Source organism: Sapajus apella, unplaced genomic scaffold, assembly GCF_009761245.1.
Source record: "Sapajus apella isolate SASKATOON/1434 unplaced genomic scaffold, GSC_monkey_1.0 scaffold65, whole genome shotgun sequence".
NCBI lineage: Eukaryota > Metazoa > Chordata > Mammalia > Primates > Cebidae > Sapajus > Sapajus apella.
This window is the reverse complement of record NW_022437005.1, coordinates 968,491-996,372: the sequence shown is the minus strand read 5'-3', so window position 1 is coordinate 996,372 and position 27,882 is coordinate 968,491. Positions and strand designations below refer to the sequence as shown.

Below are 27,882 nucleotides of genomic sequence, written 5' to 3'. Positions count from 1 at the left end.
AAAAGCCTAAATTAGTAAATTACTAAAAAAAAATTTTTTTAATTAGTTAAAAAAAATGGAATTCCACAGAACTTCAGAAACAGTCCTTTGAACTCTATGGATAATGAAACTAAAGTACTGAGAGTTTATGTTACTTGCCCAAGGTCACAGAACTAGTTGATGGCAGTTCAATATTCCTTTCTCTCCACAATGATGACTCACATATTTTGCATGTTGTCTTGTAATTTATTTTAAAAAGCATCTCTATTTGTGTTGTAGCTATGCATGCACCATATTAACCCCTCTTCTAAGAGTCAGTAAAAAATGGAGGCAACAGGTTCTGGAAGCATTATGCCTAGATTTGAATCCCAACTCTGTCACTTACTAGCTCTGTGGTACTGGTCAAATATAACCCCTCTAAGCCTTCGTTTACCCATTTATGGGGATAGTACCTATCTCCCAGCAATCCACTGTGGAGAATGGATTAAGACATAGTAAAGCAAGTGAGATAGTGCCCTAGACATAGTAAAAGCACAATAAACATCAACTGGCAGGAGGAGGACAATTATTACTAATCTGAGAGTTTGGGCAGAATCACTTCTTTGTGCCATATATACCAGCCAGCACAATACCCTATACATACTTTGTAAAAACACTATGTCCAAGTACTCCTTTCTCCTGCCAGGTAAGCCAGAGATGACTCAACCAAGGATCATGAAATAAAAAAGAAAGCTTCTTACTTGAAGCTCAGAAGACATTAAAAAATTAGGTAAACAAATATGGTTAAGGACCACAGAGTTATTCAAGAGTCAAATAAATTGTGTGAGAGAGTGTGAAGGATCACCATAGATCGGACACCAGGAGTCCTAACACCAAGAGGGGAATGAAACAGGTGTGTCAGATGTCCACACATAAGGAATGTAAGTTAATTGGCCAGAACAGAAATGGCAGTCTATAGCTTTGTTATGTGCAGCCTTGGTAGGACCCACAGGTGTCCAGCCAAATTTAAAGGTGCAGAGGTTGAACTGACATACTGAGTTCAGGAACTATTTGTTCTTGCTTTCCTTGAGTAATGCTAATCTCTGCAACAAATGTCTTTGGTTCTGTGATTCAGACAGTGTGTAAAGTTAAACATTAAAATGCCAAAATCATTTTCTTTAACTCTAATACTTTTTTCCTATGTCAAAGTAGTTTTTAATTTTCTTCCAGATTTCTTTGAATATTATGGTAATAATTACTAATCTGTCTTTATTCACAAATGTTCATTTATTATCATTAGTATATTAACAGCTGAATTGCACTCAGTAATGGGCCAGAGAGCATGTAATTTAAAATTACAGCTGCTGCCCACCAAATACCAGTAGAAGAAAATCATTGACCCATTTAACCAACAAGATCAAAAGGAAGCTTAAATGGAAACACAGAGCCCTGAGGAAGCTCTTAAAATAATCTTGGCCTGAACGAAGACCGTGGCAATGGAGATAGAAAAAGGAAAATGTCAGCAGTAATATTCAAGAGGCATATTTAACAAAGTGTTGAGGTCTCACTGGAAGAGGGGGGACAAGAAATTGCTAAGGTTGACTTCCTGGTTTCTGATCTAGGTGACTATGAGAGGTAATGTAGGTGCAAGAGCCAGCTTGGGAAAGAAGATAATTAAGTCAGTTTTGGATATGTTAAATATTAATTTCCTGCAGAGTACTCAGGTAGAGAGGCATTACATGTACAGGACTTGATGCTCAAAACAAAGGTTTTCATGCTAGAGATGTAGATTTAAGAGAGACATCAGGTGGTAGTGGCCCTGAGTGAGATCACCATGGGTACACTTGTAAATGAAAATGGACCAAAGACAAAACACTGGAGAACACCAACCTTTATAGGATGGGCAAAGGAAAAGAACATGAAAAAGACACAGGGAACAAATACTTAGAAGGACAGAAGAGAAACTAGCAGAAGTCCATGGAGGAAAAAGTTGATCAGCAGTTTCAAATATCACAGTGATGCAATAGAAGGACTGAAAATGTACTATTTTATGTATTAATCACAGGTTGAGTATCCCCTATCAAAATGCATTGGACAGGACAGGCCCGGTGGCTCATTCTTATAATTTCAGGACTTTGGGAGGCCAAGGCACAAGGATTACTTGAGCCCAAGAGCTTGAGACAACTCTGGCCAACATAGTGAAACTCTTATCTCCACAAAATATACAAAAATTAGCCAGGTGTGGCGGTACACACCTGTAGTTCCAGCTACTAGGGTAGCTGAGGTGGGCGGATCACCTGAGCCAGGGATGTCGAAGCTGCAGTGGGCCAACATCATGCCACTGCACTTCCAGCCGGGGCCACAGAGTGGGACACGCCTCAGAAACAACAAACAAATGCTTGGGACCAGAAGTGTTTTTGGATTGCACACTTTTTCAGATTTTGAAATATTTGCATACACATAATGAGATATCTTGGGGATGGAACCTAAGTCTAAACACAAAATTCATCTGTTTCATATACATCTTATATAGTATTTTTAATAATTTTGTGCACAAAAGTTTAGGTTAAGTACTTACATATAGAATTTTTACTTGTGGCATCACATCAGCCCTCAAAAAGTTTTGTATTTTGCAGCATTCAGAGTTTGAATTTTCAGATTAGAGATATTCAGCCTGTATGTCATGGCTGGCAACCATGGCAAGAAGAGTTTCAATAAAGCCAGAATATGATGTGCCTAAAATTGAGCATAGATAATTAATGCCCCACGAGGTGGTAGAGAAATAAGATGGAAAGAGCCCATGTCTCTGAATGACCACAGTAGAATAACTTCTAGTTGACCTGAAACATTCCCCCATAAAGACATAAATTGCAGTGTTTTTAAACCATGCAATCATTAGTAAATCTCTGTAACAGTAGCCCAGCCTTTCTCTAACTTACCCATTCAGCAAATAGATAAATAAAAATTTAATCAGTTCCTTTTTTTGAAAGCCACACACGGGCTTTTGAGTCACACGCAGGCATTTGAAGCAGACTGCAAGATCATGCAGCTTTATTTAAGTAGGGATGACAGAAAAACAAACAAACGTGGCTTCAGACCATAAGAGGGAATGTTTATATGCCAAGATGACTTCAAGAAGAATAAGCCCTGACAAGAGGCTATCAGATTAAAAGGTCCTTGTTTATCCAAATACGGTTGAAAATTAAAGAAGTCAGATTTTATTAGATTCTGCATTTTCCTTAACTATGCCATTTAGTCGCTCTTGACTTGTATAAATTTCAACTGTAAGTCATATCCAACTAGTCTCTAAATCCTACCAATTGTACTTTTTAAATATCTTCTTGTCTCCCCTTGACATTCACTGCAACTTCCCTGGCGTAAGTTAAACAGCAAAATAAATTAAAAGATAAAAGTCTCTGATCCTAACTTATTTTAGCCTCGTTTTCTACAACTTACCCGCCACCCTGTCTCATAAAATGTCTCTTTAATGCTTCCATGTCTTTGTAAATATTGTTCTCACTGGAATGCCATTCCCTTCTGTCCCCTTGAGAAACTCCTATTCATCTTTTAGGAGCTACTACAAAATTGTTTTGTGAGTTTTTCACTACTCCGAATGACTGTCATTCAATATGTTATACGATTATCACTTGTTTTATAAATGACACTCAATCTCTGAAATGAGAACTTCTAGGCTACATCCATGTGTTTTGTATATTTGAGTCCATCCAGATTCTTCGCACAATAACTGACACATGATAAACACTGAAGCATTTATTAAAGGAAGCAAAGGAAGACTGAAGGGAGCATGACAGGAAAGAATGGAATAAACACAGAAGCTAATACAAAGGACACTTTCAAAGCCAATCACTTAAAATATTTTAGTGAACAATAATAGAAAGCCTTATGTCAAGCTAATGCAAGTTTCTATGCAGAAATGTTAATGACTTAGGCATGATATTTTAATTTCCTGCTTCACAAATCACTAACCTCCAAAGCTTCTATCTTTTTATTCTTTAATCTCTAAAATAGTTTCCAGTGTGTTCCACAGAACCAAGCAAAGCTCTTGGAACAAGGGCCAAGATACCAGCATTAAGCAAGTTTTAAGATCATTCTTAAACACATTAAAGATGGAGGACCACTCCTCAAATTATTTTATATGTAAGTTCACTAACATCATTTTATAATACTGGAAGCCCAACAGGCATTTATGAACTATAAACACATTCACAGAAAGTAAAAGCTATCAGGTTACTGACTCAATGTATCTTCACGAGATTCTCCAAGTTGTCACAAACATGGAAGGATATACTAGCTATACTTAAGATGCCGGTAATACTAAATTCCATAACTATACTTACATATCATTATTTTTGAGGTCATCAATCCACAGAATTTAAGACAAATTATGAAATAACCACCACTAAATTTCCATATTTAGTGGAAATACACAACTGTCCTAGTGTACACACCTTCCTGAAATTCTGGGCCAGCACCCTTACAACCTTTTCCTTCAGTGACTTTTACATGATTATGATCAGACTTTCAGTACTGATATGTGAAACCATAAACATATGCACAACTACCAACCTGTATTAGAAGCACCAGTCCTGAAGGATAAACATTTACCAAAACTCACTTTTTTAATAAGAAATTTTGTTTCTTCTGTTATCCTTCCAAAATACTGTACAGATTATTTTTGAACTTTTTCACATTTTCATGCAATTTTAAAAAAGAATTTTAAGCAAATTCACTCAAGTAACTAATAAAACATTTAAACAGAATTTTCCAGCATCCAACTCATTTCAGTGGAATATTCTTTTAAGAGAAGATGTAATCAATAGTGTACCTACATGCAAAAATATCTCAAAGTACATTTCAAAGGAAAAATCATCATATTTAGCAATGTTTTTCAGTGTGACAGTGCATGATGTTCATACTTCTATGGTGTACATACATATATAAATGATTAGTAAAACTATCAGTGTAATAGTTTTAAGGTAACATGCTTTATATATGCACTCCCCCTTTTTTGTTTAGTGTATAAGATTACAAATGTTAATATTTTCATGGCTATATAAGACACAAGGTACCTAAGGACATAAAGTTTGAATATTTTAAAATCTTTGAACTAATTCAAATATTAGAATCAATGAAACAAAGGCTACTGAATTTTCAGGGACAAAGACTACACTCAATGAATTCATAGCTGGCCAAAATATACAAAACCTCAAGATTTTTACCACTCTTATGCACATCTAAAATACTGTTGAAAGAAAGTACAAAGCCAATCTATATATAAGTCACAATAACCCAAGTGGAATAACATCATAGCAAGAGTGGACTGGCACTGAAACTGTTAACAAATATATTCAAATTCTCCTTCTGAGCACATATATTACATTTCCCCCATCCTCCAACCTAGGTCTCAAATGATTTCACTGTGCCTATCTTCTGGAACTGCTCTGAGGTCAGAAATGTCATATATCTCCTCAGCCTATTCTCTAAATATTTCCCTGACTTTCTTGATTTCACTGAAACCTAGGTGTCCCCTATGAGTATCAATTCACTTTTAATGGAAGCCTTACAAAAAAAAATTCACTACATATTCCTCAAAGCTAAAAGGTCCGGTAATGTTTCCCACTCCTACATGTGAAACATTTCTATCCCTTCCTCCTGTACCTTAAAGTAAGTTGCTAGCCTTTCATCCCCTTTTCAAAGTTAGAAATGTGAATCTGTAAATGGTGAGGTGGCTTGGACCACAAATACACAGGTAACTGCTTATCAGATGGTTAAAGACTAAGATAGAGGGAACGAAGGTCTTTAGACAACCTTGTGGAAGGAAAAGAACCAGCTTTGGACTAAGTTATTATATGAAAGGAACTTCAGTTTTGTTTGGTGCTCTACATTTAAAGGTCTTTTTGCTACAGTAATTGAATCTATAGTCATAACCCATAGTTTTCCACCATAGTTGGAATAAGTTCTAGGCTTATCATAAGCATGTAAAGCTCTAAAAGATCCAACCCATCTTCTCCCTCTTTGCTCTAACACAACTAAAATGCTACCCTAAATGCTGTTGCCTAGATTTACATATGGCTGCATCTATTATTAAGTTCCAAGTTCTTAATTCAAACGTCACCTCCTCAGAAAGGCTTCCCTCATCATTCCACCTAAAGTGGTCCCCTCTCCTCATTCTAGCATTTAATCTTCTTCATAACACTTACCACATTCTGAAATTATTTGTTCATCTATTTGTCTGTTCTAGGTAAAATGTAAATGCTTTGAAAGCAAAGATCTTGTTTTGTTCAAAACTATCTCAAATGTTTGACAAAATTCAATCCGTGATGTTGAATAAATGTTCTTCCAAAAAATGAAACCTCATCGGGGCATTAGCTAACCCCTCTGCTTGAACCACTCTACCCAGCTTCATGTCCCATCTTATTCAAGTCTCAGCTTATTTATCACTGCTTCAAGAAGGACTTTTCTGACCAACCTAATGTAGCCTTAATCCCAAGTGCAGTCATTCATTCAGTATCACCCTTATTCTCATACTACACTTCAAAATATAAAGCATCTTATTTACCTATTTACTGACCATCAACAAGTTGATGAGATCAGGGGTCTCATCTTGACTTTTTCACTTATATTCTTATTTGCCTAAAACAGTGTCTGGTGCTTAGTAGGTATTCAATAAATTTTTAACTGAATAATGATTGTAAATATGTTTACAAAAAAGGATGTTTGCAATTAACTCTTGAAATTAAAATCCAAAAATAAAAACTTGAAAAGAGGTTTTATCTGAATCAAGAACTACACCACAGTTTGTGGCCAACATAGTGAAATCCCATCTCTACTAAAATACAAAAATTAGCTGGGCATGGTGGATTGCACCTGTAGTCCCAGCTACTAGGGATGCTGAGGCAGGAGAATCGCTTGAAGCCAAGAGGTGGAGGTTGCAGTGAGCCGAGATCACACCACTGAACTCCAGCCTGGCGCCTGGCGAAAGAGCAAGACTCAGTCTCAAAAATAAAAAAAAAAAGAGGGCAAAGATATAATCAGCAAATTAAAAATGACAGGGGTAAGAGGAAAAAAAATGGAAGAAGTTAAACTGTTTCATTCTAAACTGGGGAAATTAACTTATCCTTGATAGTGATAATTCAAAAAATATAGGCTCAAATATTTGAGAAATGTAGAAATAGTTTTCGGCAGAATTAAAGTTAACCCTCTACACAGAAAGAAAGAAAACAGTTTGCATAACAGCAATAAAGCATGAAAAACTAAATGAATAAGCCAGCAATTAAACTATGAATGAAAATGAATTCAACTCCTCTAGTAAAAGTCAAAGAAAAAAGGAGTCAAAGACACTCAATATAGGAGAAAATTCTGTAAGGAAATTTTGGTCAACATGGTGAAACCCCGTCTCTACTAAAAATACAAAAAAAAAAATTAGCTGGGCATGGTGGCGTGTGCCTGTAATCCCAGCTACTCAGGAGGCTGAGGCAGGAGAATTGCCTGAACCCAGGAGACGGAGGTTGCGGTGAGCCGAGATCGCACCATTGCACTCCAGCCTGGGTAACAAGAGCGAAACTCCATCTCAAAAAAATAAAATAAAATAAAATAAAAAAGAGGGCAAACGGCTGGGTGCAGCGGCTCATTCCTATAATCCCAGCACTTTGGGAGGCTAAGGCAGGTAGATCATGAGGTCAAGGGATCGAGACCACCATGGCCAACACAGTGAAATCCCATCTCTACTAAAATACAAAAATTAGCTGGGCATGGTGGCATGCACCTGCAGTCCCAGCTACTAGGGAGGCTGAGGCAGGAGAATTGCTTGAAGCTGGGAGGTGGAGGTATCAGTGAGCCAAGATTGCGCCACTGCACTCCAGCCTGGCACCTGTTGAGCTTCAGTCTCAACAAAAAAAAAAAAAAAAAAAAGAGGGCTAAGATATAATCAGCAAATGAAAATTTAAAAATCAGAATACAAGGAAAAAAAAGTTTTTTTCTGGTATTTTTTTAAATGTACCTCTGCCATACAGAGGACAAAGAGGTAAGACTGAATGTGAGAACATATAGGTAAATGATTAGCAGAGGATATTATTCACTGACATTTTCAATAGGTATTAAAATTGTGGTAAGTTTCACTCAATTTCTAGTTATTGTAATATTATTTAGCACTAATATCCTCACACTCAAGCAACATTTTTTGCTTGCCATAATTTGAGCTTTATTGAAGCAATACATGCAGAAAAACTCACAAATCATAAATTAGACAACTCATTGAATTATCTCAAAGTCCGTATACCCATGCAACCACCACCCAAGTCAAGAAACAGAACATTACTAAAACCTAGAATCCCAATATCATTTCCCAATCCCTGCTCCTTCCTCATCCATAAAAGTAGCCACTAACCTGAGGTCTAATAACCAGTTTTGCCTGATTCTGAACTTTATAGTTTTTAAATTTTTAGTTGTGCCTGCTTTTGAATTTTATATATGGAATCATATACAATATTTGTGTCTAATTTATTTTGATCAACATTGATTCATGCAATTTATCTTTGTTGCATAGGGCCGAAATTTGTGCATTTTTATTGCTGTATTCATTACTATATAGCATTGAATTAAATCTACCATAATCTGTTTAACCATTTTACTGTTGACAGCCATTTTTGTTTCCACGTTTTGACTAATACAAATAATGCTACTTTAAACACGATTGTACTTGCCTTTTAGTGGGTATCTGCATGAATTCCTATCAAAGTTGCTGGATTGAGAATATGTATAGATACACGTACCCACAGTTTTAGTAGGTGTTGCCAGTTTTCAAAAGTGAGTTTCACAATTTACATTTTCCCACCAGCAGCAAGAGAGAGTTGTATTGCTCTCCATGTTCTGCTAACACTTGGTATTGTCGATCTTTTTAATTTTAGCCATTCTTGTGAGTGTTAACATTATCTCTTTACAGTTTTAAATAGTACTTCCCAACTGATTAAGCTGAGTAATATTCCACATATTTATTAGCCATTTGAGTATCCTCTTGTGAAATGCCTGCTCAAATCTATTTCCCATTTATTCTATTGGGTTGTCTGTCTTTTATACTGATTTGTAGGAGTTTACATAGTATGGATATAAGCCATTTGTCAGATATCCATATCACAAGTATCTGCTGCTACCACTTTGCTTTTCTTATCGGTAACTTTTGATGACAGAGATTCTTGAACTGTCAATGGTCCAGGTTATCAATCTTTTCTTTTATACCTGTGAGTTGTGTGTCCTGTTTAGGAAACATTTTCCTACTTCAAAATAATGATAAAGTACTGATACGTTCTATCAGTCTGATAGAAAGATGTAAGAGATTATTTTACACTGTCCTCTAAGGGCTTCATTATTTTACTTTTCACATTTAGATCTTCAATCAAATGTGTGTGGTGGGAGGTAGGGATCAAGTTTCATTGTTTTTCCCATTTGGATATCCATACAATAAGTAATGTTTAATGAAAAGATTGAATATTTTTAATCGATAAACAGTAAAATCTATTATGAAGATATCACAAACTCCTAAGAATCAAATAATGTAGCACTAAAACATGTTAGAAACAATGAGAAAAATGACAAACACACAACAGTAAAGCAAAACTTTAATACAATTCTCATAAATACATGATAGCTGAAGCAAGTAAAGAAAATAGAGGAGATCTGAATAAATAAATATATAGAACTGTATACCCTACAGAGGACTCACCTTCTTTGTCAGTGCTTGGGGCACATTTTAAATACTGATCTTTTATGTATCACAAAAAAAAAACTTTAATTCTCAAAAGCTGGGAACTGTACATTCCTTATTCTCTGATTATAATAAAACTAGAAGTCAATAATTATATTTTAAACACATACATTTCATCATTTTTAAATACCCTCCTAAGTAACTTTTAGATCAATGGAAATCGCAGCTACATTTTATTGAAAACCTAGAAAATAACAAAAACAGCATCTACTATATGGCATTTACTCAAATCTGTAATTTAGAAGCAAATTTAGAGTAATAAAAGTTTTGCACAAAAAGAAAAATGAAAGTACTAAGTTGTTAGAAAAACCTGAAAGACAAAAAAATAGGTAAAATTATTTTTTCAGTTAGCAAGCAGAAAAATAAAATTCAAAGCAAGGGCTAGTGCTTAAGAAAAAACAAAACAATAAAATACACATATACCTCCAATCTAATTACAATCTAAAAAGAGACAACACAAGACATAACATAAATGTAATGATAAAGGGGCTTTCATCACAAACGGAAGTCAAATATTGTAGGAAAATTCTATACATAAGTGTTTGCTAATAATGTTTTTAAACTGAATAAAGCTGATAAGGAAAACAGAAATTATCATACTATCAAAAACCCGAGAAGACCGGTAACTACAGAAAAAGTCCTTAAATAAATAGCTCTATGAAAGGCCATGGGTAAAATCTAATTTTATCATATATTACCCAAAAATCTGCATAATTAATCAGTATCAGAAACACTGATAACACACTCTGGGGTTCCTATTAAAAAGTGGCATCCATTAATTCATCTAGTCATTCAGCAAATATATATCCAATGAGGACCCTGTGTATACTGGACTCTGCTAAATACTAGACACAAATATGAACAAGTCAAACATGATACCTGACCTCTAGAAGTCATAGAACATGGACAAGCAAACAGGTAATTACAACAAATTGAGATGTTGTATAAGAGAAGCGGCAGGTTAAAAAAAAAAAAAAAAAAGTACTGATCCCTACTCTAGGCAATGATGGAGAGAAGACAGTGGAAGAGACAGCTGGTATATGTTGAATGCCTGCTGTTTGCTGTCTGCGTCAGGTGTCACACAAGACATTCTCATTCATTCCCAGTAAGAACTCTGAACAGCTAACTTGCCCTATGCCCAGGTTGGTAAAGAGGCAAATTAAAAGGATTCATATTCAATTACCTTTTCTCCTGAGGCTTCTCATCCTTCCCTAATGCCATTGAAGGAGAGTAAGAAGTCTAAGTAATGGAAGAGCAATAAAAGAACACCAAAGGATATGGCAAAGGATCAGTAGAGTCAAAAGAGAGACTGGACAGGCTTTTCAAGTTAATTAATGCTTTTTTGGAAATCTATCACTAGAGGGCGGCATTGCAAAGACTATGAATAACAAGTCAAAAAAAAAGAGCTAGGGTAAAACTATGAAGAACTCCAATGTGTTTAACCCATTTATAGGTACTTTTTAGAACGTTTACAACATTATTTCACGTTTAAGACAAAATAAATGTATGGTTTTCTTTCTTAGTCTGAAATGTGTAGAAAATGTCTCCTTGGAGTTTCACAAAACAAAGACTGCTGTAACACAGTAAATGAGTAAGTCCATAAATACAAAACCTTACTTTGTAAACTAGCTTTGGTTCAGCAGCATCTCAGTTTGAAAATAATAATATCTACCTTTATATTTTCTTGACTTTTGTCAACATACTCATATTAATAAAATTAACCCATATACTACTATTTTCAGATAGGCAGCCTATACATAATTAGATCGGTCAGTCAGGAACTTGAGTTTTGAGAAAGTGTCTTTAAATGAAAGGCAAAGACAAAGAAATAATTCTTCTAAAATAAAATCACTGCCTGCATGTCCTCATCTCCAAGTACTTCACAATCCAGAGTTTTGTAGCCCCACTGAAATTGCTCTGGATAAATTTACCAGTGGCAACTCTACCACATATGAAGGGTTCCTTGAAACTTTTATGTTCCTGCACCTCTCTGTGACATCTGACACACTGAATGTTTTTTGTTTTTTGTTTTTTGAGACAGAGCCTCACTCCATTGCCCAGGCTGGAGTGCAGTGGTGTGATCTCAGCTCACTGCAACTTCTGCCTCCCAGGTTCAAGAGATTGTCCTGCCTCAGCCTCCCTAGTAGCTGAGACTACAAACACATGCCACCACGCCCAGCTAATTTTTATATTTTTAGTAGAGACAGGGTTTCACCACATTGGTCAGGATGGTCTTGATCTCTTGATCTCATGATCCACCCGCCTCAGCTTCCCAAAGTGCTGGGATTAAGCCATGAGCCACCGCACCCAGCCCTGAACGTTCTTCTTTAATGAAATATTAATTTCTTGCATCCAGCATAACCCTAACCATCACTGTCTTTTACTTTACTGGTCCTCTCACTGGCCATTTTTCAAGTTTAAAACCTCCTTGGGGAGTTTAAAACTCAGCCCTTTTCTATCACATCTTTTTTCTTTAAACAAATCACTCCATGACATGGAGGGCTTGCCAAATCTAATTCTCCAGCCAACTTCTCACAACTGTGTACAAGCTATCTCTGCTTGGATATTCCACAAACATCTCAAATCCAACATGTTCAAACGTAACTCTTCACTTGTCACAAGTGTGTGATTCCTCCTATACTCCCTTGTTGTTAGCAGATAACACAACCAACCATCTAGTCTCTCAAGACAGAAATGTTATTTCCATCATTGCTGCAACCATCTTGGTTTTGACCAGGAGATTTCAATGTTAAAGTTGTTTTATTTGGTAACACAATGGTATTTAAAATTTTGAATGTGAATTCCTTGGTGAGGTTGAAAGAAATACACGCTGAATTCCCTTTTACCACAGAACCAGTACTCTCTCTAAACCTTAGAGTACATTCATTTTTACCTGCCTGATCCCTTAAGGAATTTGAGTTTGGGGCTTAATTATTGGACTTATACCACAACCTTAAATAATCAACCTGGGCTTCAGGTCCCAAGTTTTTTCTCTCTCTCCAATTCTTCTTCCACACTGGCACCAGAATGTTCCCTCTAAGATGCAAAATGAAAAACTACTTCGGGTACATAGTCCTTTTACAAGGTAAGGGGCTACAGATGGTCAGGAAACTTCTTATGATCAGACAGCCTGCTTACCTCTGCAGCCTCCTCTTCTACCATCCAGGCTTCTACTCTAAGATGTTGCTACTGTAAATGATCTAAAACTTGCACTCAGCTGGAAACTCCCCTCCTGAAGCTCCCCAATCCACCTGCTTTTGGAATTCCTCCTCATCCTTACACATCTTGCTAAATTGTCACACACTCTAAAAGTTTCCCCAATATTCTCCAGGAATCATTCCCACCCTGGTAGCTTTCATTATTGGGTAGATCACACTAGATTCCAAATATTCATTTGGTTTTATCGCCCCACTCCATGTGGTGGGAGAGGCAGAAAAGTAAACAGTCAATTACAATAAGTGCTTATGATAATCCTCTATAGAGAAAATGAACAGTAGAGAGAGGTAGGGCTAGAAAGAAATTATAACAATAGCTAACACTATGTGCGAAGCAAAGTACTAAGCTCTTTCCATTTATAAAATCCCCATCCGATACGGTAGGTGATTATGCTCATCTTACTTTTGCAAACTGAAATCTAAGGATGTTTAAACTTGCCAGAGGAAGAAAAGAGTGATTTGATCAGATTTGTCTTTAGAAAGATCTCTTAGAGAATGGTATGAATTGGATAAAACAAGACTAGATGAGTGAGGCTGCCATTATAATCCAAATAAGAAATGTTTAGGGAAAAAGTGATAGAAACAGAGGCACAAAAATCAAGATATTATAAAGAAGAAGCATCAATAATTTAGGGCCTACTGGATATACCTGTTACTGGAGAGTAGTAAATAACTTGAAACAACCAGAGAGATTGAGAGGTCATTGCCCAAAATAAGAGCAAAGGCTGATGACGCTTGGAAATGAGATGCAATTACAGTTTTAACCAAGGTCAGCTAGAAACAAAAAAACCAATCAACTGTAATACAGTTTGAATATCCCTTCTCAGAAATGTATAAGACCAGAAGTGTTTCAAATTTCAATTGTTTTTGGCTTTTGGAATATTTGCAATATACTTAGCAACCAAATCCAAAAATCCAAAATGTCTAGTCACTCAAAAAGTTTCAAATTTTGAAGCATTTCAGATTTTAGATTTTCGGATTTGGGATGCTATGGTCTCAACTATGGAATAATGTTGGCTATTTTCAGAACCACTTATAAAAACCTTAACTACTGTGAAAAAGTCTTACAGAATCTGAAATCGGTCTGATTTTTTCCAAAATTTTTGGATGTCTTGTATATTTCCACATTTCATTGTATAATACTATCCCAAACTTTTTTTTCCTCAAATAAACTGTGGTTAATTTTTTTTTTAAAGTTACACACACAATTCCATAGGCATAATACAAAATAAATTCAAGGATCTTGCCTACAACATTATAATAGCTGATACTTCTGAGACTTCCAGGTCTATCAACTGTCACATCTTTCTCCTCTCTTTACTGTTGTATGCTCCTCTGGTACCTGCCCCTGTATTTTAAATGGTTATATTTCACATTGTATGCACTATGAACTCATGATGCTAATTGTGCAATCCCAAACAGTCGCGGGTATTTGTTACTGTAACAGTTTTCCCTATGTAGCATTAATCAGGCTTTAAGGAAAAATATTTGAATTTTCTAGTTGATCAACATAATGCACAACTTCACAACTACATGCATTAAAATTCCACTCCCCCCAAAAAGGTAAAGTTATTCAGTTTTGTTGGCAGGTGAAATAATCTGTTTTTAAATCAACTCTCTATTATTCAGGGGTTCTTTATTATGCAATCATTTTCAGGAGGACTTGATTTGTAATTCCCGACTTCTTATCTTCTTTACAAATGCAAGTCAAAGGAAATTTTTAATCCCAAGAGCAAAGTTCACATAAGCTTATTAATGCCAAAGGCAGAACTAACACCTGGGTCTATTCAGTATGTTCTCCCAAACAGTAATCAAATAACATTCATCTTCCTCTCTTCACTGTTGGGTACCCCTCTTTTGCCTGCTCCTTTTTAAGAAGGAGCATGGAGAGATGGGGTAGAGAGAAAGGATACTAATAAAATCAGTAAATTCTATCAGGCAATTTAGTGTCCTGAACATAAAAGCATGAAGACTAAGGAGAGAAAGCAGGTTAAATGCAACCTACTTACTACAGTAAGAGTTTCTACTACATTTCAAATGTCCAAACTAATCCTTACTCTCTCATCTCCTGTAGGTAAAGGTGACCCCTACACCTTTGGTGTTTCCATGGATAACAATGTTGAATCCTCTTTATTTTACAGTAATAGCAAATCATGTGTTTTTTATTTTTCTGTAATTTTTCTGTATAAAGTTATAAAACACAATAAAATTACATTTATGGATTTTTCTACAATTCTTAGAGCTCTTCCTCGAAATTTATAAAATAATATTTTCACTGAAATCAATGTAGTAATATAAAAATAAAAATTCATCCCTATTCCTTCTTTATCCTCCATCCTATATATCAATATAATTATACCTCTCTTCAGGTTCAATTATAAACAACATGTTTTACAGAAACACAAGGTTTTTGGGCCAGGAATGGTGGTTCACACTTGTAATCCCAGCACTTTGGGAGGCCTGAGGTGGGCAGATCACGAGGTCATGAGTTGGAGACCAGCTTGATCAACATGGTGAAACCCCGTCTCTACTAAAAATACAAAAACTAGCCGGGTGTGATGGCTACTATAATCCCAGCTACTCAGGAGGCTGAGGCAGGAGAATCACTTGAACCCAGGAGGCAGAGGTTGCAGTGAGCCAAGACTGAGCCATTGCACTCCAGCTTGGGTGACAGAGAGAGACTCCGTCTCAAAAAAAAAAAAAAGAAATACAATGTTTCTTAGGATACTTTATGAATTATAACTTGCTTTTTTCACTTATTAAAATATCAGTCCTTAACGACAACAGACGGAACCAACTTAAGAGCTCCATAATGTTCCACTGCAACCATTCTCCCTCTTGATGTGTATTAAAGTTATCCCTAACTTTTTACTACTACAAGCAATGCAGTGATCAACATGCTTGTGCAAACCATGTCAGATTATATTAAAGTCACACCCTTACGTATACACATTCACTCACATTTACTCTGTCCTGCCAGTAAGACAGCATTCAGAAGAGAACCTGATGTACAAGGGGGACTTTCAATCAAGAAATCCTCTTTGGAGAAAGACTGAAAATACATTTTTTATTATAGAGATATTATGTTCAAAATGCATCACAATTGTTTCTAAATGACTGAAGAATGAGAAACAAATTGCAGAATTCTTTTTTTTTTTTTTTTTTAATACACAGAGTCTCCCTCTGTCGCCCATGCTGGAGCACAGTGGCGCAATCTCAGCTCATCGCAACCTCAGCGTCCTGGGTTGAAATTCTCCTGCCTCAGCCTCCTAAGAAGCTGGGATTACAGGCACCCACTACTATACCAGGCTAATTTTTTGTATTTTTAGTAGAGACAGGGTTTCACCATGTTGGCCAGGCTGCTTTCAAACCCCTGATTTCATGATCCGCCAACCTCCGCTCCCAAAGTGCTGGGATTACAGAGGCATGAGCCACCGTGTCCGGCCCAGAATTATTATTATTATTAGCCTGGAGAGCTGAAACAATTATAGGTTGAAAAACAAAGTCTTCCTCTTATCTTCCACAGAAAAGTTACCTGAAAGAATATAATTACATACCAAAAAAAATTTTTTAATAAAAATTAAATTTAAAAAACACCCACACAAACCGATTCGCAAGATGCTTTCTATATAGCATAGTTACACTCTTATTAATTTCCAAGTATTAATTTACAATTTAGGATCAGGGTTTATATCAACACCAAGCTCAACATTTAACAGAAAATCAATATCCTTAATACTACAGCACATTAACTATGTAAAAATTTTTATTTTGACATATACACTAATATAAGATCTGTTAAGACCTCAAGGAAAACAAAAAAATTATATGATTATGTATCATTAAAAACATAGTTATTTAAGTGTAAAAAATAAAATCTAAGTTCCATCACAGTATCTATGGGAAAGAAAACTGAGAAAATTGACCACAAAAATGGATAGAAATCATCATACTTCATCTTGAAAAATTAATATTTAGTGACAAAAACCCACAATGACTGTTTTTGAGCATTAAATAATTTTAAACTGCAAGTGAAGTACCTTACAGAGCCCTAGTGATAAACTGTAATTTTTAGGTTTTGGCAGATGCTATATATTTTCATTCATCCTTGGAAGCATTAATGAAATAGAAGCAAAAGTGCCATCATTCACAGAGGACAAAGAGCGGTTCTGATTGTGAGAAGAGTTTATGATAACTGCCCATGGCAGAGACATAATTCCTAGGACTGAAGCACCAGCTGTTTTACCACATTAAAAAAAGGCCAGCGTTTTTCCATCAAGATCCACAAAATTCAGTCATTCCTTAATTTACTCCCTTTTCAGTTCTCAACTTTCACTCTAGGAAGGTCTCTTAGAGTTATATATACAACAAAAATGCATGCTTCTATCATCCTTTTTGCCTGTTTGCCTTCTCTCAAACAGTGTTTCTTTTTCCTTCTTCAACACAGATTCTTCTCAAAGAAGTCCTCAACGAGTCTTGATTCAAAATGGACTAGAAGACAAGATGGGATAAAAGGCTCTTTTCCTAGAGCCCAAGCTAGAAAAAAAAAAAAGAAGAGGAGAAAATAATACAAAATATTCTCTTAAGAGCAACATTACTTATTTCAATGAAACAGAAAAGAAAAAAAAAAAAAACTCTATACCATTATATGTTTCATTTCACTTACTTTACCTTGACCAATTTTATGCTGACTTATCTTTGTTTACTTCCACTTAACAATTGTTACAGAAGTTCCAACTGCTTTGTTTTTGAAAACAACTTCCCCCACATACTCATGCATACTTTTTATATTATAATTTAAAAAGGACAACAGAATTATCAATTATCACCAATACAACTGAAGATAGTGTTTCTAAAACTTCCAATAAGAGAATTTCTAGAAAACCTCTGAGAAATCCCCTGACATATGGTTTACAAAAAAAAAAAAAAAAAAAAAAAACCTCCTTGCAATTTTTTTTTTTTTTTTTGAGACAAAGTCTCTGTCACCAGGCTAGAGTGCAGTGGCACGATCTTGGCTCACTGCAATCTCAGCCTCCCGGGTTCAAGTGATTCTCCTGCCTCAGCCTCCCGAGTAGCTGGGACTACAGGCGCGTACAACCACGCCCGGCTAATTTTTTGTATTTTAGTAGAGACGGGGTTTCACCATGTTGGCCAGGATGGTCTCGATCTCCTGACCTTGTGATCCATCCACCTAGGAGTCCCAAAGTGCTGGGATTACAGGCGTGAGCCACCATGCCCAGCCTCTGCTTGTAATTTTTTAAGCTGCAGTAGAGCTAGAGCTGTCCTGGAAGCCATTCTCTAAGCTCTTGGCACTTAAGTTTCTGGTATTCTAGAGAAAAATCAGGAACTTAAGACTTAGGGAGTGTCAGTTAATTAACTACTTAATTAAAATGCATAGCAGTGTTAACATCTTCAAGCCTGAGAAATAAATCAGAATGTCAAATGGTTAAATAGCTAATTAACATAACCAAAGAAGAAATCATCAACAAGTTAGTTACAAATAAGATTTGTAAGCATATATTCAAAATATTTAAAATTTAGTACAATTCACAGATCTAAACATTTCCCATTGGTTTCTAAGAGTTATTGAGAGTTAATACTATTATGTCAGCATGCTGTGTATCTAAATGTTTCTGATGAATCATATTATCACATAAGTGAGTCTGCAATTCAAGAACTCTGATACAACTTATTTATGAAGATGACAGAAAAGTTGTCCAAGAACAGAAAAACAAAAAAGACAGAAAGACACTACTGTTCTCTCCTAATTCCTCTACCACCCTTGGAAAAGAAAACCACTGCTCTACTCCAACCCATCCAACTCCCTCCTCCCAACCCCCGCCAACCCACTCTCTCCAGAAAGAGAACTATTTTATCCCATAAAAACACAGCAACCAAGTAAAATATGTAAGAAGAATACCTGAAAGATTTTCTTTCCATAACTTGTTCCAGGCAAGGATCCTCAGGCACTCTCTCCTATGCCATCCTCCACCACTTCTTCAACCATGAGAGATGCATCCTGAATGATGGTGGAGGGTTCAGAAGTTTATAGTAGATGTGGCATATTGAAACCAAGGATCATATCCATCTCCTCACAAACAGGATGAGCCTTTCAAGTGGTCCAGAATACCACTTCAAACCTCTGTGATTATACTTACACGTTACTATTCTGATACCAATCAGTTCCTACTCTCAGTTCAAAAATACCCACCAGGATATACCTCTTGAATATATTATTCTCGTTTTTTCTCTTTACCATTCATTATTTTATTTATATGCTGACTCATTCCACAAAAGATGGATTCATACTATTCTTTATTAATAAACCAATATCTAGAATTTAAAGACACTCTTAAGTTATTCTTCCCATCTATATCATCTCTCACAAAATCCACGTGCAATAAGGGAATTATCAGTCACACCCCCACTCCCATCATACTTTGGGTAAAAGGGAAGGTTCAGAGAAATGTCTGAAAATATACTTCTGTGAGCGTCCAGGAATAATAGGGGAGGGAGATAGTTACTAAGAAGCAACAGAAAAGTACATGTTATTATAAAAAAAAAAAAAAAAAAAAACTATAGGCTTGAGATTATGTGTAAATTTAAATGGCTTATTTGGGTAAGGACTTCTACCCTCATGTTGCTCTTCTCCCTTCCTCTCCAACATAACTTTGAGTTCTTTCATTTTTTAAAATAAAAGTGTTCTTTTCAAAATAACATTATATATTTAAAAATAATTCCTCTCTCATTCTTCCATCCTTTCCCCAAACGTAACCATTATTAGTACTTCATATCCTTTCATTCTTTCTTATACACATTTGAATATGCATATACCTTTAACCGCAAATACCATACTATGCATACTGCTCTCACAACCTCCTTCTTCACTTAATATATCCTGACCATCTTTTCACAAGTATTTAAAAATCTCACTCATCTCTTTAAATATTTATGTAACACACCATGGCATTAGGTACTGTGCTCTGTTACTTCTTTTCTCCCCTCCTCCTGTCTCCCCCTCCTCTAAAGATTAAAATACCTGGTTCCATGCCCCATGTCACTTAATCATTTGTTCATATTTCTTATCCCCATCTTTTTCTCTTTAGCTTCTAGAATGTTTCTTCAACTTTACTTCTAAATCACTGATTCAATTTTCAGTACTTCTTTATTTTTTTAATTTTAACCATCAGATTTTTAGTTTCTGAGAACTTCACCTATTGCTTCTTTCAGAATAGCCTGATTTGGATTTTTAGCTACCTTGTCCTCTGAAATCTGAGGATATAAATTACATTTAAGTTCAATGTATTTCTGGTATCATTCTCATTTTCCAGGGGTCAGGTTTTCCTTAGTTCACTTTCTATTTGGTATAGTTGGTTTTATGGTGATCCTTGATAGCCAAATTTGTGAATAGTATTCCAGAACAATCTAACTGGTCTGGGTTTCTCCTATACTTCTACAGTATATGTCCCTCTCTGAAAGCATCTCCCCTGAATGGGAGAGCATATTTCACACTAAATGTGGGTGGAACACATCAAGCAGCATGTTTTAGAGTGTGTGCTCACAAAGCAGATTTACGGGCTGGAACCCCCAAGACTACCAATATAAGGAAGGCTTTACTTTTGAGATAGAGTGTTTCATGTATTACACACATACAGAGCCATCTTTCCTTTCCTTCTTCCCATGAGTTACTGATAGAGTTATAGAGTTATCAGGCTCTTTCCAACCCCAACACATGTAACAGAAGCCTTCTCTAGAATCATCATATGCAGAACAGAAGCCATGACTCTATCCTTGAGAAAAATATCCTGCTACTATTATTCAGTATGAACGAGGAAGTGAGGAAGGGAAGAATCCAGCTACTACAGGCAGTTTTGGTTTTTGTTGTTGTTGTTGTTGTTGTTGTTGTTTGAGATGGAGTTTTGCTTGTCGCCCAGCCTAGAGTGCAGTGATGTGACGTTGGCTCACTGCAACTCCGCCCACCAGGTTCAAGTGATTCTCCTGCCTCAGCCTCCCAATTAGCTGGGATGACAGGCACCTACCACCATGCCCAGCCAATTTTTATATTTTTAGTAGAGACGGGTTTCACCATATTGGCCAGGCTGCTCTTGAACTTCTGACCTCAGGTGATCCCTCTGCCTGGGCCTCTCAAAGTGCTGGGATTACAGGTGTGAGCCACCATGCCCAGCCTCGGTTTGTTATGTTTGTTTTTGTTGAGACAAAGTCTTGCTCTTGTCACCCAGGCTGGAGTACAGTGATGCAATCTCGGCTCACTGTAACCTCTGACTCCTGGATTCAAGTGATTCTCCTGCCTCAGCTTCCTAAGTAGCTGGGATTACAGGTGCTCGCCACCAGGCCTGGCTAAGTTTTGTATTTTTTTTTTTTTTAGTAGAGACAGGGTTCCACCATGTTGGCAAGGTGAATACAAACTCCTGACCTCAGGAGACCTACCCAGATTGGCCTCCCAAAGTGCTGGGATTACAGGTGTGAGCCACTGTGCCCAGCCTACAGGCAGTTTTTAAATTAATTACTCTGATGATCACATCACCACCTCCCATCCACTCCAGTTCTTTCAAATTGTTAACACAAATAGAGTTCTTTGAGGTCCACTGAACTTCAGGAAGTTTTCACTTTCAGTTTTGGTCTTCTCTGCTCTTATTCTTCTGCCTCTATCAGTCCATCTACTTTCTATCATCAGGGAATTCCCCCAAGTTTGCTGCACCAATGTCACTCTTTCTTAATACCCAATGCTGTTACAGGCTTTTTTTCCTGTTTGTTTTTAAAGACATTTTTAGTTCTTTCAAACAGGTATGAGAAAGTTTGAGTGAGTTGATCATTTGCCTTCTTTTAAGAAAAGTCTCAAATTTTCAACACGTATTTCAGTCTGTATTTTGTCAAAAACATCAAGAAGTATAAAATATTCATTCCTGTGCATAGAAACTCTTTGCATAGTATGCCATCCATAGTATTCTTTTACCTTCCCATCTTTGCTCCACTCCCACTTGCTGTAGCACAGCTTGTATTAAATTACCTAGAATTTTATTTCCCAATTGTCATTTCTTTCATAAGCTCCATCATATCAGGAATATTTTCTCAAAAATTACATTATACTTCAAAGTACATTTTAAATAATTCTTTATATTTAACCTTAAATGTTACTGTTTGGGTTTTGGCTTCTTGTTTTTGTTCACAAATGCTTAACATAAACCTTTCGCTTTTTTGGTCCAGAATTCTCCATTCTGATTCATTTCATTTTGCTTAAGTATTATAGGTTCACAGTCCTTTGGAAATAATATATTTTGCCTTTATCCTCAAAGAATAGTTTTGTTGCACAAAGGCCTTTAGGGCCATAATACTGAAACTGACCCAACAGTCCCACAGATAGCTTTTGTTTTGTTTTGTGTGTGTGTGTTTAAATAAACATAGAAACTGATCCTCTAGTCTTGAAGCCTGAAAATTCTATTTGTTTTATCTGAGTTCCTTCCTAAGGAAATGACTTTCAGGCCTCCCCAAAAAAGTATCAAATAACTGAAACTCACCAGATCACCACAACCAGACAATTAGATACCAGACTCCTCATTCATCATGATTGCTTCCTTGCCCCTCTCTAATTCCTGTTTTCTTGCATATTGTTACATTCCTTCCCTGCTATATAAGCCCCTAGTTTTAGTCTATCAGGGAGATGGATCTGAGACTGATCTCCTGTCTCCTCAGCAACAGGGGATTAAAGCCTTCTTCTTTGGCAATAATCATTATCTCAGCAACTGACTTTCTGTGTAGTGAGCAACAGGACCTAGACAAAAACCCATGACATTCGTTAACAGTACTTGTATCTCAGAATTCTACAGGAATGTTTCTACTGTTCCTTAGTATCCAGTGCAGCATTAAAAAAAAAAAAAAAATCATATGTCAATCTGATTGTTTGTTAGGGTATACCTGCTGTTTATCTGGGAACTTCATTTTCTTTTGATACTTGAAATTTTGAAGTTTTACAAATATTTGATTTTACAAAATGTGATTTTGTAGGCCTTATTTTAAGGGTTTTTTCAGCTTAGAACAAATTTATACTACCATTTTATTATCTATTTCTGCCACATGCAGTATAATTTTTATTTCTGGAATTCCTATTTCACACATACTGATGTCCCAGATCTATTCTACAGGTCTCAAACTTTTCTCTCATAATGTTCAACTCTTTCTGCTGTATTTTCTGAGAAATTTCAATTTGTTTATATTGCCACTTCCATTTTAAAAATTTTTCTTTAAAATATTTTAGATATACACAGGAGTATAAGACATTATTTAATAAACACCTTAGTGTTCACGACCTAGCTTAAAGAAAAAAAAAAAAAGTATTATCTAGATAACAGAAATACCTTTCTTTTTCACTCCCAGGGTTTGGTGTTTATCATTTCCATGAATTTCTTTATATGTTTTTATATATGTGTATACTCATAAAATTATATACAATTGCTTTGCATTTTTAAGCTTCATATGAATATCATACTATATACTCTTCTGCAATTCATCTTATATACTCAACATTGTATTTGTAAGGGTGTTCATTGAATATAGGCATTGTAATTCACTGATTTATTATAATTTCTAATTCAAGATCCTTAGATATACCACAGTTTATTTACCCATTTTCCATTTGTTTGAGCTTATTAACATGGCTTCAAGTTTTTCATTCTTATATACAATATTCCTATGAATATCACTATCTTTGTTCTCTTTGTTTATTTAAGGCAGTGTTTTCCAAACTGCAGTTTGTAACCCATCAATAATATCACATTAGTGAGCCAGGAGCACAAACAGCTTAAAAAAAGAGAGAGAATGATGGGAGTCAAGGGGGAAAAAAAGGTGAACGAAGTGATGAGGCACAGAGACAGATCAAAGGTACTGCCTGTAGGAAGAATAAATTTTGTTTACCAAAAATGTGATCTCAGTTATATCATGGTGAAAACAGATCAACAAACAATGCTAAGATATATATGTATGCATGAGTAGAACTCCTGGATTACTGGAGAAATGTACACTGAAACCTACTAGACATTACCAAATTACTCTCAAAAGCAGTTGTTTATACTGCCACCAGCTCAGTTCCCATTGTTCCACATACTCACCAACACAATGTAGTCAGATTTTCATTTATCAACCTGATGTTGTCTGAAAAATCTATTTCAAAATCCTTGTTTTTGAATGATTTTGCCAATTACTATCTCTAGGATGACATTTGTTTTTCTAAGCATTTGATGGCCTAACTCTACGATCTCTACCATGTATTGTTATAGTTTAAAAGTCTGCTGCCAGTCTAATTTCTATAGCTTTGTTGATAATCTGTTTCTGGCTGCTAAAAAAAGGTTCTCTTAGTTTTCAGTATTATACAATTACTTTTCTTCCTCTGCATTAATCATACTTCTTCATTCTAATGAGTCCCATCCTTTAATTTTGGGACCTTCTCAGTCATTCTTTCTTTGGACACCAACTGTCAGTCCCTTCATTTTTCTTTTCTGAAATTCCAATTTCATATACATTAGACATTTATTCCTCTGACCCTAAACATCTCTTTCATGTTTCCATATCTGGGTTTTCTTCAAATCTGTCTTCAAGTTCATTAATTCTCTGTTCAACTGAGTTCAATCTACTTAACCCATTTAATATTTTTCAAGTTCATTATTATATTTTTAATTTCTAGAAGTGCTATTATTTTTCAGATCTACCTGGTATTTTTTTAACAGTATTTTGCTCCCTGCTGATGTTTTTAACTCCCCCCTCCCTTTTAATTCTTTTGAAACATTTTGTTCATTTATAGTCCATTGCCTTATCAAGTAATTTCAAAATCTCACATTCGCAGAGGTCAAATTCTGCTATCTGTCTTTCCTGCTCACTCTTGTTCATGATTGCTGAGTTTCTCATATTTTTGTAATCTTGGAATATGAAAACACTTCATTTAGACTCTATCAATAGGCATATTTGAAGGAGCATCCCTCTGAAGAGAATTCACTTTTCTATTAGGTGCTTTGTAGCACTGCCAACATTTATTTGACTGCTTTTAAATAATTTTATCTGTCTCTAGTTTCCTAAACTATTCAGGTAGTATAAGTTACAATCCCATACCCTTATGAAGTCAGACTAATGTTCAAAAGTTTTCAGTGGAAACTTTTCAGTCTCATACCAAAAGCCCAAGAGAAGAAAACTTCTCTGATGTCTTTATCATGGAAAATAAATTTAATTTTCTAGGCGCCCTTTCACTGAAGCCTTATTGTGAAAAATCCTGGCTTTATATGCAGTTGTGAAAGATAGACAGATGATACAGGTTTTCGCCCATGGTTCCGGTTTCGTAACACTCACAGTCCTTGTTATATACTGGCCTTCAGAAGCAGGCCTCAGAAGAAAGTCTCTCTGACGTTCTCTTGCCTTCCTTTCACCTGCTCCTTTTTCTCCCCAAGGCAGGAATCTTCCCCTGCCTTTCCATCTTGCAGCTGCCCATAAAGAAACTCTCTGACCTACATTGTCCAATTGCAGGTAACAATCAGAAGGGGTTCTCCCATACGCTGGAGAAATTAACAGTGCACAGAGAGGCTAAGAAGAATCTGAAATGGCCTTTCTAGGTTTTCCTACTCAGTCTGTTAGTATTAGCTCAGACCCTTTTTGTTCAGTCACATTTCTAGACAGTTGTCCATACTTCTTTAGTCATGCCTATCCAATGAAGTCTTCATAAAAGTAGCAACAGGACAGGCTTCTGAGAGCTTCCAGATAACTGAAAACATAAAGGTTCCTGTAGGGTGACACACTCAGAGAAGGCATAATTCTATGCCCCTTCCTATACCTTACCCTATCCATCTCTTCAGCTATATCCTTTGTGATATCCTTTACAATAAAAGGGTAAACGTATTTCCCTGGGTTCTGTAAGCCACTTCATCAACTTAAATGAAACCAAGGAAAAGATGTGGGATCCCTGATGTATAGCTGGTCAGTCAGAAGCACAGGTAAAACAACCTGGGGGAGCCAGGAACCGTGGCTCTCACCTGGAATCACAGCACTTTGGAAGCGCAAGGTGGGAGGACCTGCTTGAGCCTAAGAGTTTGAGACCAGTCTGGGCAACATGGTAAGACTTCATCTCTACAAAAAATTTAAAAATTAGTCAGGTGTGATGTGAACCTGTAGTCCCAGCTACTTGGGTGGGAGGATCACATGAGCCCAGAAAGTTGAGGCTGTAGTAACCTCTGTTCACACCACTGCACTCCAACCTGGGTGACAGAGCAAGATCCTGTCTCAAAAAAAGAAAAGAACCACCACCACCTGGGCTTGCAACTGGCATCAGAAGTAGTGGGCAGTTTTGTGGGACTGAGCCCTCAACTTGTGGGATTTGATGCTGTCTTCAGGTAGGTAGTGTCAGGATTGAATTGGAGGAGCCACGCGCAGCGGCTCACACGTATAATCCCAACACTTTAGGAGGATGAGATAGACAGATCACTTCAGGTAAGGAGTTCAAGACTAGCCTGGCCAACACAGTGAAATCCCATCTCTACTTAAAATACAAAAATTAACCAAGCATGGTAGCATGTGCCTGTATTGTATTCCCAGATACTGAGGCTGAGGCAGAATAGCTTGAACCCAGGATGCGGAGGTTACAGGTTGCAGTGAGCCAAGATTGTGCCACTGTAATCCAGCCCGGGCAATAAAGCGAGACTCTGTCTCTAAAAGAAAAAAAGGGGCCGGAAGCAGTGGCTCACACCTGTAATCCCAACATTTTGGGAAGCAGAGGCCAGTGGATCGAGAAGTCAGGAGATCAAGACCATCCTGGCTAACTCAGTGAAACCCTGTCACTGCTAAAAATACAAAAAATAAGCCAGGCATGGTAGCACGAGCCTATAGTCTCAGCTACTTGGGAGGCTAAGGCAGGAGAATTGCTTTAACCCAGGAGGTGGAGGTTGCAGTGAGCCAAGATCGCACCACTGCGCTCCAGCTTGGTAACAAAGCAAGACTCCGTCTCAAAAAAAAAAAAAAAAAAAAAAAAAAGAATTGAATTGGATGACACCAGCTGGTGTCTGCAGAACTGACTGCTCACTTGCTGGTGAGGAGAAATCCCACATATTTCAAGATCACAGACGTCTTCTGTGTTAATTGTTGAGTATAAGAATAGGAAAATGCACTTTGAGTATGCTTTTCCACTGCACGGTTCTCAATTCTAACTCTTCATCTAATGAAGGCTCAAAGATCTCTATCCTCAAATTCATGTGGCCTTTAACTGCAAGCCTCTAGAGATCAACAAATGTTCTGAGAGCAGCTTTGGAATCAACTTAGTGTTCTGGATCTTTTTTTTTTTTTTGAGACAGAGTTTCGCTCTTGTTGCCCAGGTTGGAGTGCAATGGCACGATGTCAGCTCACAGCAATCTCTGCCTCCTGGGTTCAAGAGATTGTCCTGTCTCAGTAACTGGCATTATAGGCATGCACCACCACACCCTGCTAATTTTGTATTTTTAGTAGAGACAGGGTTTCTCCATGTTGGTCAGACTGGTCTCAAACTCCCAACCTCAGGTGATCCCCGCACCTTGACCTCCCAAAGTTCCGGGATTACAGTTCTACAACCTTCTCTACTTTTTGACTTTTTGGCAATGATATTTTTAATTGTCAAGAATTTCTTGTTCATTGTTCCTTTCTCAACACTGTATCTTCCTAACTAAAAATGTTGTTATTTTCTATATAAACTATTCTCTCTGAGCAATTTCCTTTGCTTTAGTACAAGTCCTCCCTTTTACAGTTAAGTTTTCCTGTAATATCCAGTGTTTCTTCTTTGTCTTCGTCTTTTTAAATCCAGATTGTTCTATACTGACGGCTGGTGCAAGTCACTGCTTTACTTCCCTCAAGAGTCTCCTCCATCTCCGTCAACCCCATAATGGAAGGCTATCAGATTTTATGAGTAGG

At 36.6% G+C, this 27,882-nt stretch overlaps 1 protein-coding gene and 1 long non-coding RNA gene across 3 annotated transcripts in view; both read right to left on the bottom strand.

Annotated features, from left to right (window-relative positions):
* MACROD2 (mono-ADP ribosylhydrolase 2) overlaps positions 1-27,882 on the bottom strand; it is a 2,030,631-nt gene that overhangs the window by 1,958,798 nt on the left and 43,951 nt on the right. The window lies entirely within an intron of this gene.
* On the bottom strand, positions 16,268-26,028 carry LOC116530209. Its single transcript, XR_004259877.1, has 3 exons — positions 25,983-26,028; positions 18,875-18,973; positions 16,268-17,490 (listed from the first exon to the last, which is right to left on the bottom strand). It is a non-coding gene; the product is annotated as an uncharacterized LOC116530209 (long non-coding RNA).